Source organism: Boleophthalmus pectinirostris, unplaced genomic scaffold (assembly GCF_026225935.1).
Source record: "Boleophthalmus pectinirostris isolate CB_2022bp ecotype Guang Dong unplaced genomic scaffold, ASM2622593v1 HiC_scaffold_13, whole genome shotgun sequence".
Classification (NCBI taxonomy): domain Eukaryota; kingdom Metazoa; phylum Chordata; class Actinopteri; order Gobiiformes; family Gobiidae; genus Boleophthalmus; species Boleophthalmus pectinirostris.
In genome coordinates, this window is record NW_026571036.1 from 14220137 (window position 1) to 14233107 (window position 12971).

The 12971-nt window shown below is 37.4% G+C and overlaps 1 protein-coding gene across 3 annotated transcripts in view; it reads left to right on the forward strand.

The window, feature by feature from the left end:
* epha7 (eph receptor A7) overlaps window positions 1-12971 on the forward strand; it is a 182483-nt gene that overhangs the window by 64541 nt on the left and 104971 nt on the right. The window lies entirely within an intron of this gene.

Here is a 12971-nt window from a genome sequence, read left to right on the forward strand (position 1 = left end):
AAGCCAAATATTTTATAAAATGGTGCAAACTAATAAATCCAAACTACAAAAATGTAAAGGCGCATTGTGTATCTTAATGGCGAAGGGTTCGTCAAATGCTTTTTAACATGGAGATGACTTTGCTTTGTCTGGAATGTTTCACAGTATGGCATTAAACCTTTTTATTTTCATGGAGACCAAACCAGAGCAAATTACAGGTCAGATCTATGGAGAGGCGACCCCAATCACAGTCAGAATGCCTGTTTTTCTCGATATTCACGACTTGTAAATCCACCTGCAACTGAATAATGGAAGGTAGAGATTATGGGGAAAAGAATGTATCATGATTATTTTGGTAAATATTGAAATCATGATTATTTTTTTAGTTACATGATGCATTTATTCAGCATTTCACTTTGTTATTTGTTATAAAACTGTATATAAAAATTATAATATATTATAAAACTTTCAAATTGAAAATAAATATAGGCAGCAAAGATGAACCTTAGAGCAGTTTTGCGATGTATAAAACATAAAATGAATAAAATATACTTGAACATGAAATAAAGCATAGAAAAACATAAATGTATCTGTCTGTCATCTGTTCTACAATCTCTAGATTTAAAAAATAAAATAAATATATTTGTTTATATAAAAAATATCCCAAAATAAACTTTGTTAAACTTTATCATTTCTGGAGATCGTTCAACACACAAATCAAAATCGCAATCAAAATTCAGTTAATTGCACAGCCTTATGTAGAGATGTTTAATGTCACACTGTGGAACATTCCAGGCATAGTGATGACATATTCATAGAAACAAACAGGTGATGGAGCCCCAACCACAAAGTTAATCAGTGAATCACAGAGAAGAGCCCGTCCTTCCCGGTCACATGATATATTTACATGTTTTTCCAATACTTTACAAGTAAAATATTGGTAGGGTTGTCAAAAGTAATAGTACTAATTGATACCAAAACTGTTATTAAAACTAGATATTGATGTGGACAAGTATTGATACTGAAAATATTACTAAAAACAAAACAAAACTGGACCTATCCTGAATAGTTTTAGGTTCTGATCACAATTAGTACAAGACCACATGGGAATTTTGAAGAGACTACATTTCTTGGGTATTGGAAATTACTTTCTATTGTCTAAAAAGAGTTTGAAATTTGAGTAACAACTCTAAATCGTGGACATAAAGATTTGATTTAACGACAATGCCAGAGGATGAGTAACTACATTAAAGGGCCTCTACTCAATTTCTTAATGTATTTGAGCAATATGTGTCTTTCCCCAGGTACAGATATATTGTATTAGCAGCTCTTGAAGACAGAATAAGTCCACTGTAGACTATCTGCATCTAATTATAATGCATTTTATAAGTGCACAGTTAGCATGCCAGTTGTTGTATGCTTCACTGTGATGGCAAAACTCCAAAACACTCATCATGGTGAATAGTTTGGATGGTCAACAGCTTAAGAAGAGATTTGTTTAGTTTACATTTTGAAGATGTTTTAGCTGCCATACCAGGCCTTATAGGATATACTGTTACATCCATACTCAGCAAAATTCTTACTTACATGTGCGTACATAACATGATTCAAATGAGCTGTTCTTTTAGACCTGACTGTATGACCCACTTCTCCGCAGAATTTTCCAAATGATTTCACCACAGCGTTTATGCTGCATGGAATAATACTGTATCTGTTTTCCCAATTCAGTTCTCCCATTATAGCAGTCAACATATATTTTCCAACTAAACGCCCCAAGACTTCTGCCTGTTCAAAGTTTGGAAACCACTCAACAAGAAATGTTTAAGTTAACATTCTCAAATACCTTGAAAAAACAAGTTAGGGCCTATTTATATGAGAACGCTTGCGAGTAAAAACCACTACATATTTTATTGGAAGTGCCTTTCGTTTAGACGGTGACGGCGTTTTTGTGGCTTAAAAACTCAAAAATCTGAAACCACCCTCCAGAGTAGAAAAGTTGATTAAGCTTTGCCGTAGTATTTCCGTCTACACTGCCCAAGACGCAAAACTCTGGTCACATGTGCTCACGCATTTACATCACATACATCACCACCTAGTGTCATCACCTAGCCACCTGACATGCATACCCAGTTGAATTCCACACACTTTTGCGTCACTGTATGCAAGCTGCTCCCCTCCCTAAAACGCTCGTCTAAACGTGGAATAAAAAGTGAAGATGCGACGCCACTTTTGCGTCTTCTGTTCAGACCACCAGCATATAAACATAGCCTAAAATGCCATATTGTTGAACATTCCAGGCAAAGCATTAACATCTCCATGGAGACAAGCAGGTTGCAGATCTTAAACCAGGAAAGTTCCATGGCGTACCTTTAATGGCAGTTCTTTTGTATGTATTCCCATCTGTCATTTTAAAGGGCCTGTATTACGGTACTTTCTGATCTGTTATAATGACGTTACCTCATCAAAAACATAACTGGAGTTGTGTTTTGTTTCATTCACACATGTTTCACACACAAACCCTGCATATTTGAGTCGAGTTCATCTCTCACACAGAAAACACTCTGTTCCACCTTGTGATGTCATGTGGTAAAACAGGAAATGCTCCGTTGTGTTTTTAAACTTAATACACCCTCACTAGAATCATTTGGATGATTTCAGTCCTGGAATTACCTCTCTTTATTCAATTAAAGGTAAATGTCTATTGAAAACTTAACTTGAAAACTACGCTTCATGACATCACAAGGTGGAACAGAGCATTTTGAGCTTTGGAGATTTAGACAGACTAGTAATAAATGTTTACTAAGACACGTGAATGAAACAAAACACAACTCCAGCTATGTTTTTGATGCGGTAACAACATTATAACACATCTTAAAGCTCAAAAGAGTCAGTTTTGAGTAATATATTCACTTTAATAGATGTTGCTAGAACACAAATTCACAGAAAATCACCACCCCTGACTGTAAAAAAAAAAAAAAGAAGTTTTTGGACCGTCCACTGTATTGTCCTCTTGGATCACACCCTCTTTTTCCATGCCAAGCCGTACCGCCATAGAATTTCGATATAACATTAATAGCAATCTAGCAGATGATGCATTAGGTTGTTCGGCGCTAGACAGGCGTCGCAGCATTGACAGGGCCGGGGTCAGACAGGAGGAGGTGGCACTCATCTCATCTCCCATCACCTCCACTGCCAACAATCGCCCACTTTGATCCGCAGCACCTGGGACCAACCCGAGTGCTACAGGCAAATGAGATGTTAGCACCACTCGCCGCTACAAGGACCCCAGCTCTCTCAAGGGACTGGAGGTCTGACCAGCAATTTCATATTTGTTCTGCTAATAAGAACTGTCCTTATCTGGTCTTATAGAAAAGGAAGAGGTTGTCTATATTTGTATATATGTTAGATTATTTATTTTTGAATCCTGGAGTAGCTGGATTTTTTATTTTTATTTGTACATGGAAAGCCAAATATTTTATGAAACGGTGCAAACTAATAAATCCAGACTACAAAAATTTTAAGATGCATTGTGTATCTTTTTTGGTGGAAGGTTCGTCAAATGATTTTCTCCATGGAGATGTTATTGCTTTGTTTGGAATGTTTCACAGTATGGCATTAAACCTTTCTATCTTCATGGAGACCAAACCAGACCAAGTTACAGGTCAGATCTGTGGAAAGTCGACCCCGCTCACAGTCAGAATGCCTGTTTTTCTAGGTATTTTTGAGCTATAAAACCACTTGTAATTGAATAAATGTGAAGTAAAGCTTAATGTGTGGAACATTCCAGGCAGAGCAATGACATATCCGAAGAAACAAGCAAGTGAAGGACCCCTAACCAAAAAGTGACATAGTTCACCTTCACTGCAAATGTGTGTGTTGATTTCATATGGAACCTTTAACACAATACTAGAGATGTAACAATAACTGAAATATCATGATATCGTATCATCAAAGTTCTCACAATGTCGTGGACCTTCACAATATATCGAATTACAAGTCTCTTTGCTTAAATTAAGAGTTATGGTGCAGGAATAGCTTAAAAACACAGAGGGAACTACATAGACCATGATCCTTTGCTCCATTTCAGTGCAGACTACAAGAAGAAATAACAGTTCTAAGCACTTTTAAGTCTTAGTTCTTTGGATTAAGTCTTGTCAAGGCATTTTAAGATCAAAAAGTAGCATATTAACAATTTTGATAGCCTCCACAAAATATTGTAATAAATATTGTACTGTGAGGTGTATCGTGAAAATATCATGCTGAGAGATTTAGATATTGTTACATCCCTAATCATGAGGCTCCCCACCATATTGTGAGCTTTCCCCCGATATCGCAATAAGTTTCGTACCATGAAGTTCATACCGTAACGATATCGTATCATGAGACTTGGATATCGTTACACCCCTACACAATAGTCTTAATTCTTTCATTTTAATAACTCAAATCTTTTTGCGTGATATTTACTTTTGTTGCTCAGTACCCCGCTACAGTGTTCCCCACATACACCGATCTGAGTGGTCTGTTTGGATGTGGCACTTCTCCTCCTCCAGCAGGTTGTATCTGTTGTAGCCTGTTGGTCGGAATCTTGTGGCGATGTTCAGATAGTTGTGTCCACTTGAGCGGTTCACAGGTGCAGCTTTCATCTCTGCGCTCCCCTCTCAGCCCTCGCTCATGAATATGGATGCCCCCTCTGCCGACGCCTGCCAAAAAGTAGTCCTAATGAACCCGCTCAAAATGACAGGCGCTCGTAGATGCATAAGAAAGAGCCGCGATGTTTGACAATTTTTAAAGGAGATATGATTTGAAAAATGTACCGAGGGAAGTTGGATAAAAATGAAAATATTTAGATCTGAGAAACAGAAAAGAAGGTTTATTTCACAGGTTTTTAGGGTCCAAAATTACCCTTTTGAGCTTTAAGATAAGTTGTTAACTCTTCAAAAAGATAACTGGAGTTGTGTTTCATGTCACTCATGTCACACATATCGGTTACCAATTCATGTATACTAGTGTTGTACTGAAGACCGCACTAATCGAGACCAAGACTTGTCCAAGACCACAGGGTTCTGAGACCGAGACAAGACCAAGACCTCTGAGGGTTGAGATCAAGACAAGACGGAGACTTTTAAAGGCCAAGACTGAGACAGGATCGAGACCACGGCCCATCTAGACCAAATCAAAACCATCTTTGTAATGTTCCACATTTATTTGTATTTCACAGTTATTTTGGCACATATATATCAATGTTTTTGTAAATCTATCTCCATATTATCACTGTGTCAGACCTCGAGACCAAGCGCCTTCAAGACCGAGACAAGACGGAGGTCGCGGTCATGTCCAAGACAAGACCAAGATTGCAAAAAAACTTGAGCATGAGTATGACACTAATCTATACTGTATTGAAATGTGTCCTCTGCATTTGAAGGCCACTGGAGCAATCCGTCAAGAGCAGTGGGCACCCGGGGACCCATCTCCATGATCTTGAGCTATAGTCTTTGTCACAATTACCTTAACTGGAGGATTTTACCTATCCTTCCTGTTGACTTTTTCCAGAAGAGGGCGTCAGACACTTCAACCAAGCGTTTAAAATGAAAATAAAACCACGCTCGCTGACATTTCGCTTGCGTTCATTTCACATGACTCTACTTTAAGACACTTAAAACATGAAACGCCAATCCACAAAAGATCAGAAAAAACACACTGTTTAACGATATCCGCCATTCCCCTCTGGTTTTGCACACGTAACTTTTAAAACATTCATAAACAAAAGAATACAAGTCATATAATTTTTACTGCGTTCGAGGGAGTTTATTTATGTCAACAGCTGGATCGTAAAGGCTAACAGTCTGAAGTTTGAAAGATTACTGCAGCCATTTGTTCACCCTACTTTTATGAGGTGCGCTAATCTGCGAGCCATTACGCGCAGGTCCAAAGGGGGAACTGCCTGTGGTCCTGCGCACTGGAAATCTGAAACTAGTTTGTGTCAAGTGCTTGTATATGGCAGCTACGGCGCGATGCTAATCCAGTCTCAAATCTAGCTCATAAATCGTAACGACGTTTTAAAGCCTTAAAGCGCGTGTGACAGCTTTCCATGTTTTTCTAATTCTGCTTGGTTTGGTGGGATTGAAACTGCAGTCAGTATATATCATAGTTTTACATCAGTCCACTGGTGGTTTGTGGGAGAAAAAGTTGAGAAAAAAAGTACAGAAATGGAGGAAGTAGCAGTGAATTCTGAAATTGAAAACCTCCCCATCCAAAATACAGAGGTAATTTATACGCAAGGGCCCATATTACGCTATTTTCTGATCTATGTTATAATGTTGTTTCCTCATCACATCCTCATGTTTAACAAAAAAAAACAGCATATTGAGGTGATTAGGTGTTCTTCTTTCAAACGGAAAACACACAGTTCCACCTTGTGATGTCATGGTAATAAAGGAAGTGCTTCACTGTGTTTTTAAACTCCATACACTTTCACTAGAATCATTTGGATGATTTCAGACCCAGAATTGCCCATCTCCACCGAACAAAAGGTAAAAAGTAGCTGTTAACTTGAAAACTAGGTGGAACCAAGCATTTTGAGCTTTGGGGATGTAGACAGACTAATAATAAAGGGTTACTCAAACATGTAGGAATGAAACAAAACACAACTCCAGGTCTGTTTTTGAGGAGGTAACAACATTATATTGTGGCTTAAAGCTCTCAAGAGTTGATTGTATGTACCATATTTTTCGGACTATAAGACGTTTCGTGTAATAAGGTGCATTAAGTGAAACAAACGAACGACACTTGAGACTGATCCCTTATCCCAGACATCCACGATCCACTGGCAGACTGTGGCGTAATTCGCCCAGCTTTGCCTCCCTGTCTTGGTGAATGTGTATTATGAATGTGAATGTGGGTGGATAATTTAAGTTTTTTTTTTTTGTTTTTCCCCTACAAGGAGAACTCAAATATACATTGAGTAATAATGTGTTTCACGCAGCTTTACACACATTTGTTTACATTTTACAGAAACGAAACTTAAAACCACATGACTAATTTGCATAAACTATAAGCTCTGAAAAACGGCTCGCTCCTTGTGCGCTGATGCGGTCAGCTTCTGTTGGACTTCTGTCGGACTTACTCTGGAAGCTCCTGACCAACAGTCCATCAAGCGGTGTGGCTTCTTAGCTTACCAAAGTTGTACTAAAACATTTTGACAGATTTTTGAGCGCCGTGTGCCCCATAAAATTGGTTCATGGTCGGTAAGTACAACCAGAATTAATATATAAGGGCACAAAAAATTTCTGAAAAAAATTTAGAATTTTAAGTCAGATTCAGAATCAGAATTTATTTGTCATTTCAGTATAAAAAAAAATACACAGAAAGGAAATACTACACTCCAGGTCAACAGCAGCATAGATAATAATAAGAATACATAGTTAAAATATTGTATGTCAAATATAGTCTTAAAAAAACAAACAAAACAAAACAAAAACCCCTGTTTTTTAAAGTGTGCCTTATAGTCTGAAAAATACAGTAATATGAGACCTTTAACAAAATAACACATCGGTTGTTATAGGTACAGTTATAGAATTACCTCCTGACTATGTCCAAGCAAGAAATAAAATGTTAAAAAAACACAACTTTAAGATCCTCTCTCCTCTATGATCCAGAGAGACGGGCACAAATCTGCTGGCTACACCCCGGGACGGTGCATTATTTTGGGATGAGGATGCCGAGAATGCGGACCCCGTGTGTCTGGGTTGGTTGTATCCATCACAGCTGCGCTTTCACACTCGCACCCGCGCCGTGTAAACAGGCTGAGTCAGAGCCCATGAATCACTGGCTATATTTGCTCTGCCTGCATACACTGTAAAACATTAGCCCGTAAAAATAAGCGGACCGCTCGGCCGCTCGGACCTGTAAAGTTCAACACTGTTTCGTTTACCCAGTTCAAGTACGTGCAGGGGGATCGCGTTGGTAAAGGTCTGAAACTACTTTTAGAAACCTTTAGAAGTGGTATTTCGTATTATGTGAAAAGAATAATGTGTATGATTTGGTAGGAAACGCCGGAGAAAGTGCAACAGCTCCACCTGCGAATGCACTGCGGAATGAGCTAGTTTAAATCAGGCCAAAAACAATAGCTGTTGATTAGCTGTATTGTATAATCAAGGCAATTCTAGTGAAGATTTAAGGAGGAGACATTCAGGATTACCAATTTATGACATCATGAAGTGAAAATCTAGTAATGTGAGCTCTCAAGAGGAAGTAAATTTGCTGTTTTACCTGCACTATTGTTGTCAGAAGTATCGAAAATCTGACTAATTGATACTAAAACTAATATCGAAACTAAATTGTCAGTCGAGCACGTATGAATACTAAAGAAGTCATAGTCACAAGACAGAAATTAACCTTTATTGAATAGCTGGGTGAGTGAGGGATTACACAAGTATAAGGCCAAAAAAGTCCTACAATCTGAGTCCTTAGTATTAAATTCAAGCTTAAAATTTTAGTATTAAGACAACATTAGTATTGCCTAAACAAATCTGCAAATGGACAACACCAAAACTGAAAAAATATATATTTTAGCTTCTGATTTAAATGTTAACCTTAAAATTCAGTGACTTTGTAGAGTGATGTTTGGCTGTGAATTTTCTGTTGACATACTGTATTTCTTCCTTGTGCTTACTGCTAAGTGGCAGGTTTACAGCATATGGCGTGTCAGTTAGTTGAACCATAAGCGAGCTTGGATAAGAAAGTGCCCAGTGCTGACCTGAGTTGTCATTAATGAGATATTGTGTCTGGCTCTGTGTGGCCAGCAGCGCTTGTGTTTTTAAGCACTGGAGCCTCTGGTAAATACTGGCACCATGACTGAATGCTTGTAGCGCCGCACCATCTGAATCACAACATGGTCTGCTAATCCAAGGATCCATGTTTACATTATTTGAAAGCATTGTCTGGTTATAACGGGCCTCTGTTACATTACTTTCTGATCTATGTTCTAATGTTGTTTTTAGGGGTATAACAATATCCAAGTCTCACGATACGATATTGTCACAGTATGAACCACACGGTATGATATTTATCGTAGGAAAGATCACGATATGGTGGGGAGGCTCATAATTAGGTATGTAACAATATTCAAATCTCTCTGTACGATATTTTCACGAGTCTAAACTTGCGGATTTGATCTAATCTCGCACACATTTTAAGCAATTCCTTTCTGCTTCTCCGTGTTTGATAGAGTTTAAGAAAGCGAGTGCCCGATTTTGCGGGATTTGCGGGTGGGAGCGGTACAAACTCGCAGATGAGGGCAGGAGGGGGAATGAAAATTACAATTCTTTGCAGGCGCAGGTTGGAGTGGGACTGCACAATGTGGGCACGATACGATATTTTCACGGTATAAATCTCACAGTACGATATTTATTGTGATATTTTGTGGAGGCTAATAAAACTGTTAATATGTTACTTTACCCTCTTAAAATGCCTTGACAAGACTTAATCTAAAGAACTAAGATTTAAAAGTGCTTAGAACTTTTATTTCTTATGTAGTCTACACTGAAATGGAGCAAAGGATCATGGTCTATGTAGTTCCCTCTATCTTTTTTTTAGCTATTGCTGCACCATAACTCTTAATTTAAGCAAAGAGACTTGTAATTCGATATATTGTGATGGTCCACCATATTATAGATATATATTATATCATTTCAGTGAATCTCAACTGAACTAAAGGTAAAAGGAGCTGTTAACTTGAAAACTACTTCATGACATCACAAAGTGGAACCGAGCATTTTAAGCTTTGGAGATGTACACAGACTAATAATAAAGACTTACTCAAACATGTGTGAATGAAACAAAACACAACTCCAGATATGTTTTTACTGAGCTAACACTATTATAACAAAGTGTACATGTTGTGTAATATAGGACCTTTAACCTTTTTAACACTTAATTCTAATGAACTAAGTGAAGTGATAAATATTACTGTAAGCTGCTTATTACTATGGCGATAGGTGAGACATGCTTTTGGCAGACCCCACCAGAAACGTTACACAGAGCACCTTTAACTGTATGTTTTGTTTGGCCTGACTCAGTAGGTTCTCAGGTTCCCTTGCTGTACTCCTCACTGTACCATAATGATGAATTGTGTTAGTATATTCTTTTTTCATACACGTGCGTGCTCATAATGAAGATTAATCACTGGCCGGCCAACCATACTGCCTGTTAATGAGTCGTATTTAAACAATAGGATTCAAAATGGCACACTTTTTAATTTTGTTTACTTATACATTTCTATTGCAATAACTTTGTGGGTTCTCATAGTTGTTGTTTTTTTTATGTCTAGAGGGAAAAAAAGAGTTAGAGTTACAGATTTTTATTTGGGCCTGTGTAAGTATTTTGCCACTAAGGAATAGACTTGATTCTGAAACCACTCTGTCTGTTTCTCTAAGACTGGATCGCAACTCTCAAGTGCTTCTCAAGAGATTTTTGTTGGGCCGCCTTGTCACGATGTGCATGTAGGTCTATAATATGCAGTTGTGAACAATTCGTCATTATCGTCATTTTATACAATATCTTCAATGTCTTGTCCTCAGTAGGGCCAGTATTTCTATAACAAACAACTATAACAAAGCACCGAAACAGACTGAATGCTGCTCCTGATCTGCGTGTTGCGCTCTGATCCTGCACCCCGGACTGGAACGCGCTACAAAAACGCAGACAGGACCACCTATCTCATTAGAAATTTTGAAACGTTAAAGATACACGTTTTGTATAATTTCGATTATTTTTGTAATTATTTGACTGACTATTTTGTTCAACTGTTACTGGTTCAATTGAATGTTGAAAAGAAAAAGAAATGGGCTACATTTAATTTATTGCTGGTTCAATGTTTTTCATTGTTTAAAACTTGAGTAATACTAATTGTTCAGAGAGACACAATCACTCAGTCAACAATAACATTTCCTCATTAATGTTCAGTAATGGTCAAATCCATCATTTTGTGATTTATGAATCATGTCTATTAACGTGGGTCGCAAAGGTTTGTGACTTTTAAAATATGGGTCCATAGAAGAAACATTGCTTTTTCATTTTCAACTTTCATAGTATCATAGTACTTTGTTTTATATCACCATGTTTGCTGTGAATGTGACTTTTTAGTATCGATACCTGCTCAAATGAGTATGTACTTTCAATACCAGCTTTAGCATCCATTAGTATCTCTTTTTCAATACATTTGCCAACCCTAAACTGTACATTGCAAAACACCTAAAGCACAACAGCACTAAAATAAATAACATTTGTCGAGCAGAGCAGATGGTGAACGCTATTGTAAGTGCATTATAATGAACTGAATGAGTTATTCGTAGCGATATTAAATGGAGCGAAAACAAAACACAAAACAAAGCTCTTTTTTTGTATTATTACACAGTATTTTGATGAAATATTCCTTATCTGTTGTCCCCAAGGCCGGAGTGACAGCAGCCTCCCCTTAGCTGTTACCTAGCAACCATATTGTACACTATGCCAAAACTCCTAAAATGTGCACAGCAATTAATATTTGCCAAATAAAAATATAACAAAACACCTTTATTTAGTTGAAATTGGGTTTAAAGTGACATAAAAATATGTTTGTAGTGTGGGAATTGCTACTAATTCTTGGATTAAACTCTACTTCCTGCATATTTTTAAACTTTTCTTAACAAACTGCTTCTTAATCCATCTAAAACTATAATTTATATTTACAATACGTATTATCCCACCAAATTAAGACAAAATTGGAGAATCTGTGAATGAAAAAACAGATTAGAGATCAGGAAATAGCGCACTATGGGCCCTTTAATTCCAATGAACTAAGTAAAGTGCCTTTATTTGTGCGTACGTTTCTCTTGTATTGATTCGATTGTAGATTATTTGGTGTATTAGAGTAAAAGTAATATATGTGATCAGAGCTGCCTGGGTTTTAATGAGTGTCTATAAACCTGCATTGTACTCTTGACACGGCCCCTTTGAAAATCTGCCCATTCTTCTGTCCCAGCTCTCCCTCTGACCTTGCTACCTGCCAGTACCAGCTTCCTTTTTCCGAGTAGCCTCTCTTTTCCGCGGACCTGATTCTTATTATAATTGAGTGTCAGTATTTGGCTCGGGGCTGGTGCTGGCTTGTCCCATAGTGTTCCTTTTTCTTTTCTTTTTTTTCTTTCCCAGAGAATAGTGAGCGCACAGATGCAGTCAGTGTGCTCTGTAAAAGTAAAAGTACAATACTCAAGTACAAGTTTTAGGTCTCTGTACTTTGCGCCAAGATCTGTCAAATGTTTTTTTGTCCGTGGAGATGTTATTTCTTTGTCTGGAATGTTTCACAGTATGGCATTAAACCTTTCTATCTTCATCGACACCAAACCAGACCAAGTTACAAGTCAGATCTGTGGAGAGGAGACCCTGCTCACAGTCAGAATGCCTGTTTTTCTAAGTATTTTTGAGCTATAAATCCACCTGTAATTGAATAAATGTAAAGTAGAGCTGTTTAATGTCACACTGTGGAACATTCCAGAGCAATGGCATGTCCATAGAAAAAAGCAGGTGACAGACCCTCCACCAGAAAATGCATCTTTAAGTAAATACTTTCTACTTCGCTACATTTTAGATCTGGACTGAAAAATAAAAAGTACTTTGAAATGAAAAAACAAGAAATCAGTGGAATTAAAGTGAGCTTAATACTTTATCAAAAGCACTATATTTCATCCTTTAATCGTTCTAAAAAGCTCTGCAAAATACTTTTACTTTGTACTCGTGAAGTATATTTTTAAACAGGTACTTTTACTTAAGTTTTTGAGTTTTTGACCTTGAACCTGTACTTTTACTTAAAGGTACACTATGCCACATGGATATGACTATGCTCCACAGTACAGCTTGCATTTATTCAAATACAGTTTTTTTTACAGCTCAAAAATACCTATAAAAACAAGCATTCTGGTTATGAGTGGGGTTGCCTTTCCACAGATCTGACCTGTAAC